Source organism: Engystomops pustulosus, chromosome 1 (assembly GCF_040894005.1).
Source record: "Engystomops pustulosus chromosome 1, aEngPut4.maternal, whole genome shotgun sequence".
Lineage (NCBI taxonomy): Eukaryota > Metazoa > Chordata > Amphibia > Anura > Leptodactylidae > Engystomops > Engystomops pustulosus.
Window position 1 is genome coordinate 175,050,502 of NC_092411.1, and position 18,522 is coordinate 175,069,023.

An 18,522-nucleotide genomic window follows, 5' to 3' on the forward strand; every position below is an offset into this window, starting at 1 on the left:
GGATCCTTGTAGGCGTATACCCCTTCCCAAAGAGGAGGTGGGGCGTTGGAAGTGGCTGTTAGTAAGTCCCTTAGATTTCTAGCCCTTCTGGCCGTGAGTTGAGGTTTACTATCCGTATGAGGGAGGAGTCGTGCATCACTTCTGAGTATGTCCCAATTGCGCTCCAGAATTTTTTGGATGTCTCGCCATTGGTTATTAAAGGTGGTTACAATTCTTGGTTTGTCTTGTTGAATACGGGTTTTGGGAATCAGAAGATCATTGCGTGAACTTTCTCTTGCCCGAATATAGGCCCTTGATATTGTCTTACGTGGGTAACCCGTTCCTTAAGGCGTCATGTTAAGTCCCTAGCATGGGTTCTAAATTTTGTTTCCGAGGAACAATTGCGTCTAATGCGTAGGAATTGGCTAACTCGAATGCCACTTTTCTGGTGGTGTGGATGGAAGCTAGAGAAATGTAACAAATTATTTGTGGCTATCTTCTTGCGAAATAAAGTAGTAGACAGTCCAGTGCCCTTTTTGCGTATTGAAATGTCCAGAAAGTCTACGCAATTCTCCGAGTTATGTGAAGTGAGGTGTATCCGCCAAGGATTGGAATTCGGCGTCCCAATAAATTCCGTGCATTCATCAAAGGTGCCCGTCCAAATGATCAATATGTCATCTATGTAGCGGTACCAGCCCGCTACATATTTTTTGAAGTAATCTGAGACATAGACCACCTGTTCTTCCCATCGTCCCAAAAACAGATTCGCGTAGGCGGGTGCACAACGTGCCCCCATAGCCATACCCGAAATCTGCTTATAGAACGACCGATCTCCCTATGTATATTGCCAACCAGTATTCTCTCTTTCTGTACATCATGTCGAATAATGCCTCCACTATCATAGCAATAGAATTATGACCAGGTTGATTACTATACAGGCAGTCCCGGGTTACATACAAGATAGGGTCTGTAGTTTTGTTCTTAATTCGAATTTGTATGTAAGTCGGAACTGTATATTTTATCATTGTAATCCCAGCCAGTCGAGATTAACACTAAAGCTTCATTACAGACACATTTGATAACTATTACAGTTGTTTATTGTAACCTAGGACTAAAGTACAATTACCAATATCCATTGGTCCGTTTGTAACTAGGGGTTGTATGTAAGTCGAGTGTTCTTAAGTAGGGGACCGCCTGTATATAGTGTTATTTGTTTTTTCTATATCTATACTCTATTTATTAGCTATACCTCAGCTCACCTAACAACATTATTAACCTTTTAGGGTGAGGACTGCCCTTTTCTTGCCCTGCGCTGCCCACATGCTTTTGATAGCCATATAATACGATCGCATTGACTCTATGAAATTCATACTTAACCCTTCATACTTACTTTTCAGTATTTTTTACAATACTTGCACTGGTCACTTTATGTTCTGTGAGTACTCAGATTCTAGATCGTCTGTCACAGCAGTAGTCTGCTGTATTGTTTTGCGTGTTGGTTTTATGAAAATTGTTATCCGCACAATATTGTTGCATCAATATATCCAATATAAATTGTATTGAACTACCCACGGGGTTTGCACTGCATTTAATAGTTTAGCACTTGTCACTTTATTATATGAGCACCTTTGTCAGTACTTCGCCATATATAAAACACATGGTTTTAGTACCATTGATCATAATTTTATGTACGTTCCAAGCACAGTAAATTTCTGATTCTGTATTGAGTATTTATACTTTACTTACTTGTTACTACTATGGTTTCACCTATATGATAAGCTATGTAAATCGCCTATGGAATATTCCAAATAATTTCTTTTTTCTACTTTTTGATCGTGCCACAATATCTCGCCGATATAATCTATCACCACACGTTTTCTGTGGGTATGACATCTTTATTAGTCTGTAGTACCGTTTTCCATCTATAATCGGCATGATGGGATACTTACCTATGTCGCGATACATAGCGCCGTCTTTTTTATAAATACGATCATGTGATATTCTTTCAGCTTGGTGATATACAGTTTGCGTCCTATTTACCTGTTAACCAAGGCCTTACGACGCACCATGGCTAGCGTGAAATGCATCACGCATGCGCTATTATCTCTCTAATTCGGTGAGATGCAGCTTGCGTTCCATTTACCAGGTAACCAATGCCTCATGACGTACTTCCGGCTGGTGGGAAATGTACTGCGCATGCGTTACAATCCGGACCGGAACTGCACGCCGGGCAGTTGCAGGTATAAAGGGCTGTCCTCCCCCGTCATATATTTACTCCTGATGAAGCCTACTTGATAGGCGACACACGTCGGGTCATCCGCCTTCAGACGTAGGTTGGGACTGGTAACTTATTTTTTATTTATTTGTCATGTGCCCGGATTGTGCCTTATATATTTGCTGGCTAGTATAACTCTAGCCATGTAGACTTGATGGAGACCACGATTCTAGACTCATCATATATAGGTACTATTTGTTATATTCATTGGTGCTTTATTCTATATACTCTGCTCTGGTCTCCATACATATACAGGTATTTTCTATAACATGCATTGAGTGCACATTTCTGTCATTTGTCATTGTTACCCTCATGCATAAGTCCCATACTTCTGTCTGATTTTGTTTCTCATGTATGTCCAATATAAGACTTTTGAATGGTTTTTAAATTGTGTTTATGTATATGCTGAATAATAAAAACTTATTTTGTTTGATTGTGTACATATGCATCCCTCTTTTTCTTTCTATATTTACATATTCTATTGGATGCAGATTACCATATCTTGGCCCCACCACAATATGATATATTGGTATTCTGCCCTTGTACTATATATTACATTGGGAAAACTATTAGAAGTTCATTTATTAGTTTCGAGAATATAGAAGATCTATTACTACAGGCAATGGTTTCCCCCATTTAATCAAGCATGTAAAGAATGTCATAATGGAGATGCAAACATTCTATTCAATTATATCTACTGAGTTGGGCAATATGATGCTGTGTAATGTACTTAACTGCAAGTGTCCTTGCTTTGATGCTTTTAATTACTGTGACTGAGGTTACATATTTTAATTTGGGTATGAAAGGTATATAGGATTTTCATATACACACATATCTTTGTAACTTCTCCATTGTCTATACATCTTGGGAGCGGCCCTTGCATTGCCGAGGGTTTCCTCGGCGACGTGTGCCTGCGTCCATGCTAATATACGGCATGCCACATACATGTGCCATAATTGGCTTGAGAAAGCACCGCCTGGCGCGAAACAATTCCTTGTCGTTGTGGTTTGCACCTCCCTGTGCGTTCTGCTATCAATATAGAAGTTATTTACCATCATGGTGAGTAGCATTGCCTCTTTTTTTGGCCTGGATTCAGTTTATTGTATGTCTAGTTTTGGTCAGACTTGAAACTTCCTATGCTAAGCCTCCTTCCCTTGCACCATTTACCTACAGATCTAGCAGTCCTTCTGTATGATTGGTACTTCCATGAATAGTTCTCAAAGATCCCAGTTCTGAAAGCTCAATCATCTAGAAATGGGGTATAAGAAACACTATGGCTTCTCGCTGACCGATGTGCTCTGTGGCCAGATTCCCTGGGATTTATCTAATTTTACCATCCAAAGCTAAGTATAAATAAACATTTTCTTATTTTTGTAACTAATTCTCTTTATTATATATAAGCAGTATCCATAATTAACCTACTTGGCTACACCTTACATAGCCACACCAATACAGAAGGAATGTGTGCATAAGCATCTCTAAAAAACATATGTATACTGATAACTGGTCAGATATTAGCTTGATTATGACGTTGACTTTTTCCTATAGGAAAGTGCCACTCCAGAAACTGTCCCTCTTGGACTGATAGATCTGCAACCTATATAACTTGAAATAAAAACTTCAGACATACCAGTAATTTAGAAACTTCATCACTTGCTGGGAGTAGTTCAATGTTCCATAAGGTTGCATAATAGGATAAAGCAAAAGCTGCACCAAAAAGCAAAGATTGAAAATGCTCAATATATACCAAATTCAGCAAAAAGGGTAGAGAAATTGGTCTCCGACAATCAGGGGAGTAACTTGAGGGGGTACAGAGGTTGCGCACCAGGGCCCAAGAGGTTTAGGGGGCCCTTATGGTGTCTCTTTTCCATTTGGGAAGACTATTGCTATAAACCATACATTATAGTCGGGGGCCTGGTACAGATTTTGCACTGGGGCCCATCAGCTTCTAGTTACACTACTGACAACAAACAATAGTAAACAACTACTACTTCCATGAAATGTTTTGTAACGTTCTGAGCTGCACTGTGTCTGACAAGTCAGAAAAAAGGGTCGTGTTAGTGCTTAGTTATTACTGAAGTGAGCCACAATTCTTCACAATGAACAAAGTGCACAAAAAAAAAAAAAATGGAACACACTTCCAGAGCTGTGCAGAGCACCAGATTAATGAAGACCATGTGCCAGTTTAGATTAATCCGGCGCACTCTGCACATTCAATGCACCACTTTCTATTTTTTTTTTGTGAACCTTTATCATGGGACGTGTGACACACTTCCACACCTCCCAACTTTTGGACAAGAGAAAGAGGGACAAAAGTCCCTCCCACTTTTTCTAAACCACGCCCATTGTCCCACCCACAAACATATTATAATAACGACCTTGACGGTCCCCTTATAGTAAAATGCCCCTTACTTTGGCCACCCCCACCCACGCCCATGGAAAAGTTTAATACCCCCTAATGCAAATCTGCAACATATAAAACCCCTCTTTAATTTTATCCTCCCTTTACATTTCGTTTTCCACTTTTATTTATCTCCCCAAACTTACACATAATTCTATCTGTACTCCTACCCCTTCCCCTCCTCAAATGGTGTGGTCCCTGTTCTCTATCCTCCTCATAATGTGGCCTCCGGTCCTCCATCCGCCTCCTGTCCCCAGCCTTCACCTGTCCTCTAGTCCCACAGTCCCCTCAAGCATCCTCCTGTCCAACAGCCTCCTCCTGTCCTCCAGCAGCACCCAGCAGCCTCCTCCTGTCCTCCAGCAGCACCCATCAGCCTCCCCCTGTCCTCCAGCAGCACCCAGAAGCCCCCCCCTATCCTCCAGCAGCACCCAGCAGCCTCCCCTATCCTCCAGCAGCCTCCCCCTGTCCTCCAGCAGCCTCCCCCTGTCCTCCAGCAGCACCCATCAGCTGCCTCCTGTCCTCCAGCAGCACCCAGCAGCCTCCTCCTGTCCTCCAGCAGCACCCAGCAGCCGCCTCCTGTCCTCCAGCAGCACCCAGCAGCCTCCCCCTGTCCTCCAGCAGCACCCAGCAGGCTCCTCCTGTCCTCCGGCAGCACCCAGCAGCCTCCTACTGTCCTCCAGCAGCACCCAGCAGCCTCCTACTGTCCTCCAGCAGCACCCAGCAGCCTCCTCCTGTCCTCCAGCAGCACCCAGCAGCCTCCTCCTGTCCTCCAGTCCCACAGTCCCCTCAAGCATCCTCCTGTCCTCCAGCCTCCTCTTGTCCTCCAGCAGCCTCCTCCTGTCCTCCAGCAGCTCCCAGCAGCCTCCTCCTGTCCTCTAGCAGCACCCAGCAGACTCCTCCTGCCCTCCACAGCACCCAGCAGCCTTCTCCTGTCCTCCAGCAGCCTCCTCCTGTCCTCCAGCAGCACCCTGCAGCCTCCTCCTGTCCTCCAGCAGTCTTATCCTTTATTCTGCTCCAGCCTCCAGCATATTCCTGTCCCCCAGTTCCCCCTGTCCTCTATCCTGCTCCTGTAGCCTCCAGCCCCCCTGTCCTCCTTCTGTAGCCTCCAGCCCCCCCCCTGTCCTCTATCCTCTTCCTGTCCTCAGTTTCTTACCTGTCCTCGTTCCCCCGCAGTCATTCTGTCTTCTCCGCTGGAGTCCGACTGACTTGCGGAGGGGGCGTGGCCAGCCGTGGCGGAGCTATCTCCTCACGTGACTGGTGCATACATCATGTGAGGAGGTAACAGGGGCTGGTCCCATCTCCTCCTGGCTCCTATGCCTCGGCTGCTCTGCAGCTCTAAACTACAGGGTCTGGAGGATGCAGAACAAAGCGGGAAAAGTGGGCGGAGCCAGGACATCCTCCCAGCCGCCGTGGAGCCCAAAAAACGGGACTGTCACGCTAAAACCGGGACGGTTGGGAGGTATGCACTTCAGCAGCACCCAGCAGCCTTCTCCTGTCCTCCAGCAGCACCCAGCAGCCTTCTTCTGTCCTGCAGCAGCACCCAGCAGCCTCCTCCTGTCCTCCAGCAGCACCCAGCAGCCTCCTCCTGTCCTCCAGCAGCACCCAGCAGCCTCCTCCTGTCCTCCAGCAGCACCCAGCAGCCTCCTCCTGTCCTCCAGTCCCACAGTCCCCTCAAGCATCCTCCTGTCCTCCAGCCTCCTCTTGTCCTCCAGCAGCCTCCTCCTGTCCTCCAGCAGCACCCAGGAGCCTCCTCCTGTCCTCCACAGCACCCAGCAGCCTTCTCCTGTCCTCCAGCAGCACCCAGCAGCCTCCTCCTGTCCTCCAGCAGCACCCAGCAGCCTCCTCCTGTCCTCCAGCAGCCTTCTCCAATATTCTGCCTCCTCCTAGCCTCCAGCCCCCCTGTCCTCCTCCTGTTGCCTCCAGCCCCCCCCCCTGTCCTCTATCCTCTTCCTCTTCCTGTCCTCAGTTTCTTACCTCTCCTCGTTCCCCCGCAGTCATTCTGTCTTCTCTGCTGGAGTCCGACTGACTCGCGGAGGGGGTGTGGCCAGCCGGGGTGGAGCTATCTCCTCACGTGACTGGTGCATACATCATGTGAGGAGGTAGCAGGGGCTGGTCCCATCTCCTCCTGGCTCCTATGCCTCGGCTGCTCTGCAGCTCTAAACTACGGGGTCTGGAGGATCCGGGACAAAGCAGGAAAAGTGGGCGGAGCCGGGACATCCTCCCAGCCGCCGTGGAGCCCAAAAAACGGGACTGTCACACTAAAACCGGGACGGTTGGGAGGTATGCACTTCTGTCGGACTTTGCATGATAAATGTAGCGCACGGTCCAACTGAGCACAGGAACGCACATTTCAATGCAGTATAGTGCAGCTACGACACAAATGTGTCCCATTCAACAAAATGGGGGAATTGTCTCAGGTTCCACCAGTTTCTAGCTGGAAAACACGTATCTTTCCCTGAGCCAGATTTATTACTGTGATGATGAATTCTGGTGCAATATAAAACTGTCGATTTTACTTTAGACCTACTTTTAGTTTGTCTAAACTGTGCACCAGACGTTTTCCCTCTAGCCATGCCCCTTTCTCATGAGGCAACGCCCACCTCGCTGAAGACCACACCCCCTTAATCGGACAAGCCAGGAAAGTGCCAAAAAAAACCTGAGGGGCGCAACGTGTGCTGCACCAACCAATGCGTCAGGTTTCCTGCAAAAAATTAACATTCTGAAAAATCTCCATTTGATTTGGCTAAACAGCTGCTGTTTTTATTTTGGGGCCCCACTTTTAGTTTTGCCCAGGGTACCGCCTTGTCTAACACCACAGCCTTGCACATCCCTGGATCTAAAACTAGAAAGTTCTGCAGAACAATCAATCTGAGGAGGAACGCCTGTACCGCCTTCTGCCACTAGGTGGCACTGATTGCAAAGGTACAATGCTGTTATGTGCAGGCATAGTGATTTCTGTCTTTGTAAACTTCCTGATGCTGCCGGCACCGTGTGAGGAAAGGAGTGCAGAAGGTCCCCAAAACTGCAACTACTGAGGGGACCCCTCAACCTGCTCTGCAACACTGGACACTGTGTAACCTTGGCTAAGGTGAAACTCTACCTGCAACCACAGGACTTACTAGTTAAGGTGAGTCCACTCCCCCCATGACAAACCTGTGAGGAGAACTTGGCTGGACGAGGTAGCCTTTTTATGCCTCTCCTGCACTCAGTCTCTCACAGCAGCTGTGATCTCCTTTGGCACATTGCTCTGAGCTTGCAAGCTGTCCTTCACTCAGCTGAGACTGGGGAGAGATAAGGACATATGTCCTTGCTAGTACAACATTCCTGAAACCTGGGCTGCTTGGTGCATTACACAGAAAGTATAAAAAAATTATATGAAAAGTTGGAGAACTTCCTCAGAATCAGCTTCATCACTGCCCTCACACACGTGCAGACTCAAATAGCAGGAGGATTTTCCTTAATTCCTTCTAAAGGGGATACATTAGCATCTGTCTTTCTAAGGTTCCAATGTCAAGAAAAACAGATACCATTTAGTAAAGTTTACTGTGCTATTCCATAAAGTAGGCAGCTAAACAATATCATGTTGGTTCTATAGGGGCCTATGGTGAACTGACAGCGCATGTAGCAAGTAGGCACTGCCATCTAAATATGAAAGCATGGACACAGGACATGACAATCTTTGACAGGTTCTCTCTTATAGTTGTTGGGAGATCATTGGTTGCTTATACTAAAAAAGATAACATACTGACATAAAGGATTAATGTAGGGTGTTGTGGAGTGTTGTCCATTTGGAATAGAAACATTATGTAACCCTATATGCTCCATTTATCTTAGATATCTGATGGTTCCCACAAATGATGGGGTTGGACCTGATGTGGCATAATCATCCGTACTTGCGTATAAGCAAGTAGAATTTTAGATTGTGAGTCTCCGTGGGGACAGGCACGATGCATTATGGCAGTGGTGGAGAACCTATGGTACGGGTGCCAGAAGTGGCACTCGGAGCCCTCTCTAGGGCACCCGTGCCTTCATCCCAATACAGTTTGCCAAACTCTGCAAGACCTCTTGCGGTCTCAGGCAGCCCAGGAACCTGGAAGGAAGCTACAATGATAATCCGAACTTCTTTTTTTAACTAACTGATCTAGCAAGCTCTGTTTAGCACGGCGTAATCTGTGAGCACTATATAAATAAAGGAATTATTATTACTGTATTGGTGTCCTCAGGTGACAGAGCAGGGAGTAATAAGTTACTGCCTAAATTGTCACATTGGCACTTTGTGAAAAATATGTCGGTTTTGGTTGTAGTTTGGGCACTTGGTGTCTAAAAGGTTTGCCATCACTGCATTATGGCAATCTATGTTCAGCACTATGAAATCACAGTAACTTATATCAGTAAAAGCAACGTTGGATCACAGATCAGTCTGCCTTGTAGCTACACAAAGCTTTCCATCTTACAACATCTCTGTTGATTGCACTGTTGATTTTGACTTACGAATACGGATTCAAAATACTGCCATGTAGAACTGACCTGACATACTACTGTTGTAAAAACAATGAGAAAGATCTCCTTATGGTGCCCAAATTGGCACATTGTGCCACAAATGTTTCAGGTAGTCAATGACCTAGGTGATTGGGAGGATTTATAGACTTTAATGGTCCCAGCCATGTGTAAAGTCTATGAATTATCTCTGTTATTGTCTGGGCTCGTGTGGGTGTCTGTGCAATGGAGACAGTGCATGGCAGTCTCCTGTTAGTGTCATGTTCTGGCTCTCTGCCTCTAACATACTTCTCCAGATATCCTTTCACAAATTGCACCTATTTACGGTGCGGACTTCATTTTTGTCTTTATATAAATCACAGCCTTGTTTAATACTACAGAGTCAGAGTCCGTCCCCCTACCAGATTCTCTCGTCTGTGGAGAGTCTCAGACTTATTGTACAAGCTGTCATCATTGCCCACTCTTGGTCGTGGTCCCTGACTGCCCAGTGTTATTCTGACAGATATTGATTTTTAGATTGTAATGAGTATTTAAATACATTAATTAGTTATTTGTAGAAAAATATGTTATAATTCAATATAATTATCATTCCTGCGTTAAAGCACTTTATATTGAAGGGAAATATCTGTTCTCAATTAACTATGCAAAAAACATTTCTGTATTGGTTTGTCTGGTCCAGATTTTCAGTTATTTCAGTGAAATTTTTCTGAAACAAATAGACCGAGCACAGTGCAGTGGATGGGAGCCCTTTTATCTTAGAGAAACACCATGCAAGAACTGCCGGCTTGTTAGTGATATATTCCTGTACTGCGGCCATCTTGACCAAGAGAACCAAACCGACGCCATTTTAGGTCTGGCCTGGGGGGAGGGGGTTATGTTGCCCACTCAGAAGCTATAGGGTTAAATGTCTTAATTCAGCTTTTTTTCTTATTTAAACTGTTGTTTGCCTCTCACGTTCTCCTTGGCATTTTACTGTCCTTTGGCCTATATGTTTTCTTTTAATTGTTTCGGTTATCAAGAACTATCTGGTGCCATCCTCTGTACATTCCATGGCTCAGATAATATAAACAATACCATTTATCTGTGGAGAAGGGCCCTGAGAACACAGGGCACAATTTATTAACCTTTTCGTAGAAAATATTAGAAGGGCGGTTATAGTGCATTTAAATTAAGCCTATCTAAGCACCTTATCTCCTTTCCTTCACGCCCTCTGAAGCTTTCTCTGTTTTTATATACACGACAGGGATTTTGAAATAAAAAGTGTGATTTGAGTGCATCTGAAGACCGTGTCTGCGTCTTTGTTATACTCTGTCATCTCGCTGCCGGCAGCTATCTCATCCTTCCTCAAAGGGTTAATTAGGAATCACCTTACAAAATCAAGAGGGTTGTTGGGGCGCTGCATAAAAATCCCTTTCAGGCTGAACAGTAGTACTGACGCTCTAACAATTGTAACAGTGTTGACTCTGCTGTTCGTCAGTTAGGGTCTCCTTCATCATATTTAAAACTTGTTCAAGAACCATCAAGTAACTGTAAAAATACAGTAATAACTGTAACAATACTTGACAAAAAAATAGTTTTGTTTTTTTTTAAATCAACAATGTTTATTAAGTTTATTGAGGGGAACATGGCGATACAGCATGCACTTGAGATAAAGCATACACAAGTCAGTCTCACAGGACCAAGTTTAGAAGGACCAACGTGAACATACATAGACCTCAGCAAACAAATTTAAGCATAAATAGAAAACAGGAGGTTTATTCATCAGGACAAAAGAGGAATAACAAGCAAAAATATATAAAATATATGAAATCGGCCTACACCACCATGTACCTGCAGCCTATCGCTACCTCGACACCAAGATCTCACCATAAGACACATTGGAGACGACAGAGACTATATTAGAGATATACGTACATAGCTAAGTAGGAATCTAATGGGGCAGCGGTAAATGGAGATTAAAAACATTTGTCCCAGACAGCATGAAATTTCTTTTTCCTTCGTGGATAAATATTAATTTCTTGAAGGGAAGAGCAACATTAACTGATTTAAGCCAGTCACAGAGGGGACCAAATATAGTTTTAGCACAGCTGGAGGGGCCTTTGACAACAATTCCAACGATACCAACAATTTGCTTCTGAGATATAGCGCTTATAGATACATGAGGGCATCTGTCAAACACTCTAAACTTTTCCTTAAGTGGGTGGGACTTCCTAGTAAAACCCGGGGGCACAAACAGCCCAGTCAATCAGGACAAACAATCAGTGTTACTACTTGTACAGAAATCTAGCGCAGAGCAAAGCAGGGAAGACAAAGAGTACTGGAGCTCTGCATCATAGTAACAAATGATTATACAGTAATCTACTACACCACAAAGAAAAATATATATTAAAGGACATCTTCTCTCAGTTTCATTGATGGTAGACATGACAGTTTTTAGTGCATAAAGAAACAGACTTTTAGAAAATATGTAAATGACATGGATTTTAATCTATGCACTGCCCCGCGCTGTAACAGTACCTACTGCTCCCGGATGGGGAGCCAGGAAAGCTGACGTCAATGGCTGGCTTCTAGCTCCCCAACCGGGAGAAGGAAGTACTGTTACAGTGAGGGGGCTGGCATATATTAAAATCCGGCTCATATACATTATTTTTTAAAAAGTTGTTCTTTATGCACACCTGTTCCGATTAGTGAATAAAGAACAAGCATGTTATGCTGGACATCTAATATTAGTCAAACTGATGTTAGATGCCCTTTAAAATATGTCCATCATCACCATAAATCATAGTATCATAGTATATAAAGCTGGAAAAAGACGCAAGTCCATCAAGTCCAACCTTTAAGAATTAAATAAATGTTTTATACCCATAACCCGTGATATTTTTGCTCTCCAGAAAGGCATCCAGGCCTCTCTTGAACATGTACATAGAGTCCGCCATAACAACCTCCTGCGGCAGAGAGTTCCATAGTCTCACTGCTCGTACAGTAAAGAACCTTTGTCTATGTTGATGGTAAAATCGCCTCTCCTCTAGGCGTAGAGGATGCCCCCTTGTCCTGGTCACAGGCCGAGGTATAAAAAGATCTTTGGAGAGATCCTTGTACTGTCCATTCAGGTATTTGTACATTGTAATGAGGTCTCCCTTCAGTCGTCTTTTTTCTAAACTGAATAATCCCAAATTTTGTAATCTGTCATTGGATTCTAGTCCCCCCATTCCCCTAATAATCCTGGTTGCTCTACTATATCCTTTTTTTATACACTGGTGCCCAAAACTGTATACAATATTCCATGTGTGGTCTGACCAGCGATTTGTATAAACTATGTCTTTATCATGAGAATCTATTCCTCTCTTGATACATCCCATAATTTTATTTGCTTTGGCAGCAGCCGCCTGGCTCTGGTCACTAAAATTACGTTTACCATCCACCAATACCCCCAAGTCCTTTTCAGCTCCAGTTTTACCAAGTAATCACCCACATATGAATAAAAAGATGAAGTCATGACAACATCACAGTATGGGGCACATTTACTAATGAACATGCGGGAGTTTGCACGGAGTCAGACTTTGCACGTTCTATCTAGTGCAAACTGCTTGCACAGCGAGGGGGTATTTAAGAAGTGTCCACACCACATTTGCACTAGCTGCACTAGTCTTCATACGACACAAATTTCTGCTGTGCGCCAGATTTAACATGCAGAATTAAGTTGCACGCCCCATGTTAAAAGTGCACCAATAAAAAAGTTTTGCACTCTGTTGGGGCAGTGCAGGGAGCGCCAGATTCATGCAGAACGGGTGCCAGAAATCATGAGTCTGGTGCACTCTGCACTATACACAGAAAAACTGCAGTTTGTACTGTTCTTAGTAAATATGCCCCTATGTGTACATACCACCTCTCTGAGAGGACCCCTCCCTAATAGACTGTTTTTATATTTAATCACTGATTTATTTTTTTCTTGCCATTAGCTGCCCCCTATTTGCAGACCACCCCTTTCCTATGCAGTAGTGATGGGTCCTTCGCGAACGAGGCTGCACAAAGAAGCTGTATGGAGCTGTTGAGCTGTTGAAGCTGTGTTGAAGCTGTAATTTTTTTGCTGGACCAACTGACATTTGAATTGATATCATTTTGAGAATGGCACAACCTTTGGATCAAATTTTAATGATTTTTCTGTTATGGTGTGCACAATATGGAATTCCATATATGATTTTTGGGTTCCAGGATTATAAACATGTTTAAGATTTTATATGTTTATTTGTATGCTCTTTTTAACGTAAAGAGACATTTTAATTTTATATTTTTTTTTCTCTCTTAAAAAAAATGTACCATTTTTATAGCCCCTTTAGTAGGGGCTTGTTGAGGCCCCCAGGGGGTTAAAAATAGTCACTGCTCAAAAAAAGGGGAATACTTAACCTGTTCCCAACATGTGCCATACTATTATAGCACAACGTTGAGTGTATGGAGACCTCTCCATAAAGGGTGGATGTGTTTGCTGCATATTGCAGCAAACACCCACCGTTAACCCCAGTAATCGTTGCTTCCATCAATGATGGGTGTTACCTCTTTACATGCCCTTGCAATGCTATATAAAGAACCAGCAGTGCCAAAACATTACCGGGTGGCGACAATCCGTCGCCACGACAGCCTTGGGTCTGTGTAAGACCCGAGAACTGGTCATCTTAGAAGATCTGTTACAATGTTCTGGTAGCGCATTATATCACAAGATCCCGATATACTGCAGTACTGTAGTAACCTAAGGTTAAAGAACCCTAGGGGGTCTAAAAATAGTAAAAAAAAAAAAGTTAAAAAAAAATATCTAAAAAACGTTTAAGTTCAAATGAAATCTGTTCCCTAGAACTGATTAAAAAATAGACCTTAAAAATGGCGAGCATATCAGGTATCTTTAACCCCTTTACGACCTGGCCCATTTTTGTTTTTTCATTTCCATTTTTCATTCCCCACCTTCAAAAATCTATAACTTTTTTTTCTGTCTTGTTGAACACAGTGCAGCAGCGACACAAAACAGTGCAGACACTTTATAAATACATGTGCAAGCAGTTTGCACATTCTTTTCAGTGCAATGTCAGGCAGAAAAGTAGCGCAGACTCTTTAATAAATGCAGGCCTCTGTCTCAAAAAGGTTTGCCATCAATGCTATAAACTTTCAAATCTTAGCTGTGCCTTTTTATTCTTCCAGTAAAGTATTGATGAGGTTTTTTTTCTATGAGTCCTGGGGATGAGAGAGTTTTCAATCGGGCAAATGCAACAGAGGCCACATGGATAAAACCTCACTGTCAGGATCAGGGGTAGTGGATCCTCTGGACCACCACGGACGATGACGTAAGCCAACACCTGGGACCGGAATCTAAGTGGTACCCGGTTTTCACCAGAGCCCGCCGCAAAGCGGGTTGGACTTGCTGCCGCGTGGTACCACCAGGTCATTCCACAGCCGCGACTTTGTCTGCTGTGGCAGTCAAGGCCTAGTACAGATACGTCAGGCAAACTCGTGGTCGGTAACAGGCTAGAGGTCGAGACAGACACCACAGGATCGGAATCGGGGACGTAGCAGTAGGTGAGGACAGGAGGCACGGAATCAGAGTCAGGGACGTAGCAAAAGGTCAGGACGGGCAGCACAGGAGCGAGGTCAGGAACGGGATCGAGGTCTCAACAGGAAATCAGGATAATCGCACAGGGCATCAGGAAAGCTTTCACTAAGGTTATGAGGATCTGCCAAGGAACACAGGAAGGATCAGGAATTTTTCTTGGCAGGCAGCCAGCCAGCGCCAATTATGATAGACAATATGATAGTATTCATGAATATAAGATCAAGGTCCTAGCAGGTTGAAGGTGGTGCAAAACTTTTAATCGATGTATATTGGTAAATGACCTAATATCTTGCCCCTCCAGACTTAGATACAAATTACAAAAAACATGAGGTAAAGTGTCCAATGCCCTTTAACCCCTTACCGACGCGCGGCGTAATCTTACGGCAAGTGTCGGAAGCAGGTAGACTTACACTTACTGGTAACACCCGTGAACGGTGCTAGCGCCTGCGGCCTCAAAAATATCTTGGTGATAATCGTCGCTCACCGTGATGTCATTGGGGAGCGGCGATCGGTCTTGTTTTAACCCATTAATTACGATGAACGATTTGCCCATTTTAATGAATGAGGTGGAAAGTCCCCATATACTGCCATACTGTTGTATGGCAGTATATGGTAGGATTGATTAGATAACCTAGGGTTAAAGTACCCTAGGGGGTCTAAAAAATAGTGAAAGTAAAAATAAAAAATTATAATAATAAAACATAAAAATTCAAATCACCCTCCTTTCCCTAGAACTGATACAAAAATAAATTAACAGTAAAAATCATAAACACATTAGGTATTGCACCATCCGAAAATGCCCGATCTATTAAAATATAATAACGTCTTTTCACTGTGTTTAACCCCGTAATGGGAAATTGCGCCCGAGGTAAAAAATGGCACTTTTTTGCAATTTTGAAAAATATAAAAAAAATTCAATAAAAAGTGATCAAAAGGTCTTACAGTCCTAAAAATCGTAGCATGAAAAGTCATCAAAAGTCGCACAGAATGACACCGGAGGTTTTAATTTTTGTAAATGTATGAAAACATTATAAAACCTATACAAATTTGATATCCCTGTGATAGCACCGACCCAAAGAATAAAGGAGACATGTCATTTATGGTGCACAGGGAAATCCAAGCCCACGAGAAAACGATGCAAATGCATTTTTTCACCATTTTCACTGCATTTGGAATTTTTTTCCCGCTTCCCAGTACACAGCATAGGATATTCAATACCATAGCTATGAAGTGCAATTTGTTACACAGACAACAAGCTGTCACAGAGCTCTTTACGTGTTAAAATAAAAAAGTTATAGATTTTTGAAGGTAGGTAGTGAAAAATGGAAAAGAAAAAACAAAAAAGGACCAGGTCGTGAAGGGGTCGTTAATAGCCAGCAGTGCCTACAGACTGCTTGTTCCTTACAACCAGAAAATACTAGTATATCCTTACCATTCACCACTATACCCCGAAAAGAACACTTCATGCCTCTTAAAGTGGTACTCACCTCACTCCTAAATTAGTAAGTCCCCTTACTTACAAATAAGGAAATCCTTATTACTTTCATACAGTAGAGATTTTAAAAGATCATTTAGTGAACTTTTAAATTATTTGTGTTTTGTCCCTAGTATTTTAGAGTGATCTTTTCCACAAAAAGATAAATGAAAAACCATAAGTGTTTAAATTTGTATTATACATCCTCATCCTATTCTCGTCATGCTTTCAGAAAATCTAACTGTGACATTTGTAACCACTATCCACTATTATACGTATATCCACTATTGCCCTCTGGTAAATATTACATATTAATGCCCTGTATCTGTGGCACTATATGATGCTATCTCATGTTAAAGGACACTGTATTTTGCTGACGAAAACAAATGAATGCTATGTCCTTTATAATATTCTGTATTTATACATAAAATAATCTTGCTATTTAGGTGGTGATCTTATTCTAAACACTTTTCTGTAGAGAAACATATATAGCATTTGAGAAGCTTTTGTACTCAATGTCTTAATTGGCCTAACAGCGTCATCTGTCACTTGTTTATACTGAAACAATGGTGCATAGAATTATGTTGTCAGTTACACATCAGCACATGCTGTCACTATGCAACTCTTCCAAACATTCCTGGCTATTGATGTCAGATGTAATGGTTTATAGTTCATAGTGTGATGAGAAATATTTGAATGGCCTTTAGTGCTACCAGTCACAACATCTAAAGAGACAATTTATAGCCAACAATATAGTATTTGAACTTTGAAATGAAAACATCTTAAAGGGTATTTCTTCCTTACATATAGTTTATCTAGAGTATATGCATTAAATATGATGTAGATCCCACTTTAGGAACATCTATCATGAGAATGGGGGTCTTGAGAATGCCTGCCCCAGTCATTGATTTCATGCCCCCCCGGCTGTCGCCAGACATTGATTTCATGCCCTCAGCCTTCACCAGTCATAGATTTCCTGCCCTCTGCCTGCCCAAGTCATAGATTTCATGGCCCCAGCCTGCCCCAGTCTAGATAATGCCCGCTGCCTGCCCCAGTCTAGATAATGCCCGCTGCCTGCCCCAGTCTAGATAATGCCCGCTGCCTGCCCCAGTCTAGATAATGCCCACTGCCTGCCCCAGTCATAGAATGAATGCCCGCTACCTATCCCAGTCATAGATTTAATGCCCTCAGCCTGCCCTAGACATAGATTTCCTGCCCTTTGCCTGCCCCAGCCATAGATTACATGCCCGCTGCCTGCCCAGTAATACATTTCATGCCCGCTGCCTGTCCCAGTCATAGATTTCATGCCCCCAGCCTGTCCCAGTCATAGATTTCATGCCCACTGCCTGCCCCAGTCATAGATTTCATACACCAGCCTGCCCCCAGTCATAGATTTAAGCCCCCTGCTTTCTCCAGTCATAGATTTCATGCCTGCTGTCTGCCCCTGTCATAGATTTCATGCCCGTTGCCTGCTTCAGTCATAGATTCCATGCCTCCCCTGCCTGCTCCAGTCATAGATTTCATGCCCGTTGCCTGCTTCAGTCATAGATTCCATGCCTCCCCTGCCTGCTCCAGTCATAGATTTCATGTCCACTTCCTGCCTTAGTCATAGATTTTATACCTGCTACCTGCCCCCAGTCATAGATTTCATGCCCTCAAGCCTGCCCCCAGTCATTGATTTCATGCCCCCTGCCTTCCCCCAGTCATTGATTTCATGCCCCCCTGCCTGCCCCCAGTCATTGATTTCATGCCCCCCTGCCTGCCCCCAGTCATTGATTTCATGCCCCCCTGCCTGCCCCCAGTCATTGATTTCATGCCCCCCTGCCTGCCCCCAGTCATTGATTTCATGCCCCCCTGCCTGCCCCCAGTCATTGATTTCATGCCCCCCAGCCTGCCCCCAGTCATTGATTTCATGCCCCCCTGCCTGCCCCCAGTCATTGATTTCATGCCCCCCTGCCTGCCCCCAGTCATTGATTTCATGCCCCCCTGCCTGCCCCCAGTCATTGATTTCATGCCCCCCTGCCTGCCCCCAGTCATTGATTTCATGCCCCCCTGCCTGCCCCCAGTCATTGATTTCATGCCCCCCTGCCTGCCCCCAGTCATTGATTTCATGCCCCCCTGCCTGCCCCCAGTCATTGATTTCATGCCCCCATGCCTGCCCCCAGTCATTGATTTCATGCCCCCATGCCTGCCCCCAGTCGGACCGTGCGCCAGATTTAACATGCAAAGTCCGACAGAATTGTGTTGTACTCCCCATGTTAACCGGTTAAGGACCGGGCCCTTTCCCGTTTTTTCATTTC

The 18,522-nt window shown here is 44.0% G+C and overlaps 1 protein-coding gene across 2 annotated transcripts in view; it reads left to right on the forward strand.

Moving 5' to 3' along the window:
* The first annotated feature begins 7,629 nt into the window (after nt 1-7,629).
* Nucleotides 7,630-18,522, forward strand: part of PDE4C (phosphodiesterase 4C) — a 487,758-nt gene continuing 476,865 nt past the window's right edge. Inside the window, exon 1 of one of the 2 annotated variants that reach the window (XM_072113910.1) lies at nt 7,630-7,782. The gene's annotated coding sequence lies outside the window, so the exon portion shown is untranslated. The remainder of the gene's footprint in view (nt 7,783-18,522) is intronic. The other variant, XM_072113916.1, reaches the window with a different exon arrangement.